At 30.4% G+C, this 2075-nt stretch overlaps 1 non-coding gene across 1 annotated transcript; it reads right to left on the bottom strand.

Annotated features, from left to right (window-relative positions):
* Nucleotides 1-1012: 1012 nt before the first annotated feature.
* LOC130942751 (small nucleolar RNA snoR116) lies at nucleotides 1013-1096 on the bottom strand. The gene has a single exon (XR_009071308.1). It is a non-coding gene; the product is annotated as a small nucleolar RNA snoR116 (small nucleolar RNA).
* Nucleotides 1097-2075: the final 979 nt, after the last annotated feature.

The raw sequence follows: 2075 nt of genomic DNA, 5'->3' as shown, positions 1-2075 counted from the left end.
GAGTTCTAAAATTTGTATCATTTTGATGTTGGCCAATTCTATAGAATTTTTCATTTGATGTTTAATTTTTGTCTAATTTAATACTTAATTTTTATCTAATTTATTTTTTATAATAATTTTTAAATATTTTAAATATTTTAACTGTTATATTTTTAAATTTAAAATTAATTATTTAACTTTTTTTAACAATTAACCAATAACTTTAAAGCAACATAACAAACACCTTTGATGTTTTGGGTTACCAAACTTGTTTCTATCTGGATTCTTCTTAATTCTTAGAAGAATCTAGGAGATATATAACCTGTTTTAAGAAAAATTTTGAATATTAGAGAAAAAAATATGATCTGCTTGGTGTTTGAAGAATTTGAATTTCTATACCATGTGTCCATGTACTACTTATCAATTTTGGCACTAGTATGACATTGAGAGTTTTATTCATATTTCTTGTGTTCAATTTGGTCAGTTTTTTTTCCATGGTTTTGAAACCGACCCTACCTCATATTTCATTCTAATTTCTAAATTGTTAACATCCAATATCGAATCAAAAAGTTTTATTAAATGACAATTTTTTTTCAACTTTTTCTCTCCGAGGAGCACTTTATGAAATATCCCTAGAAATTAGAATACGAAAATTAACAAAATCACTTTCTTAATTTCGAACAAGTTGTTTTCTATTAATCTAAATAAAACCAAAAAATAATAAAAAAAGCTAAGGTTTCAAATTCATTAAAATCAGAGACCAAAACTTAGATTCGAAGAAAATATGTAAAATATAGGAACATCTGAATGCATAAGCCTGAGAGAATTCGAGGGCCAATGCCAGAATCTCAGCTCCAAATCGTTATCGGCAACGTACAGCACCGAAATCGCCACAGAAGTAGGCGAATCAGAGACTCTAATTTGTTGCCTTATGCTGTCTTCTTCTTCCTAACCTACTCAGTCTATTTTAACATACAAAATAAACAGGAAAAAAAAAAGTTCCAAGATTAAAGAAAAGAAGCTAATGATAAATAGGCTCAGAAAGTGATAGATGGCATCGAAAAGCTCAAATTGGCTTTCAGAGTTTGATGGTACATGAATTTAATCATCACAGCCTCATAATTGCAATTCATATCAGAAAACCTAAAAGATGGAACTAAAAATTATAAGAGACGATTGACAAAAAATGAAAGAGCAGGGATTTGCTTGAAATCAGAATAACTGAAGATGAGTAATAACCCATAGAACGAGGGGGATTAAATAGGTGAAGAGGTGGGTAGCTGCGTAGGAATCAAAAGGAAACCATGAGCGAAACCCTAGTTTTAACGTTGTTGGCTGAAATTACGATTTTATCCTATTAACATTTGGGCCTGAAAGTCCATACGGTATTAACGGATCTTTCATTAACAAAAACAATAAAATAGAGTAAATAAAAAAAACTTATTGGCAACCAATTTGGGTTGGTCGAGTAGTCAGCTCACTCGTCCGCTTAAGAGCCAACAAATAATACTTCTCATTTTTCATCATTCATTCAAGAGCCAACATTCATAAATTTCAGGGCAATTTACTTATTTAAATTATTCCACTCTCAATATTACGCAAATACATTGCTTCAAAAACGGATACGTAAATACATTGATTCACATCACAGAAACCGCTAGTACCAGTCGCGGTCTACATGTATGCTGGGTTGGTCATAAATCGCTGCTGCCAGCAGCGGTTTATGTAAGTTGGTGTGCGTGCGTAAATCGCTGTTGCCTATAACGGTCTACGTTTAGTATGTGTCAATGGGCTCCCTATATAAACCATGGAGGGGCCAAATGTAGAGAGATAGAGTTTTATTCACAAATAGATGGGGAGGATAGTATTAAAAAAATACAATACTCAAAGTATTAAATTATATAAATTAAGACTATTTTTTTTATTCTCATCTCTTTTAAAATTTATAAATAATAAAATAATTTATTTTTAGCCAAATATTCACTAAATCATATATTTTTCTCTTTAAAAATCACTTCCTTCTCTTTTATTTATATCAATCATACAAGAAATACTAGGAGAGTTTGAAACATGGGTTGTGTTCTTTGCTGTTGATT

This window comes from Arachis stenosperma, chromosome 7 (genome assembly GCF_014773155.1).
Source record: "Arachis stenosperma cultivar V10309 chromosome 7, arast.V10309.gnm1.PFL2, whole genome shotgun sequence".
Taxonomy (NCBI): domain Eukaryota; kingdom Viridiplantae; phylum Streptophyta; class Magnoliopsida; order Fabales; family Fabaceae; genus Arachis; species Arachis stenosperma.
The sequence above is the reverse complement of the archived record's forward strand: the minus strand, read 5'-3'. Positions and strand labels throughout refer to the sequence as shown.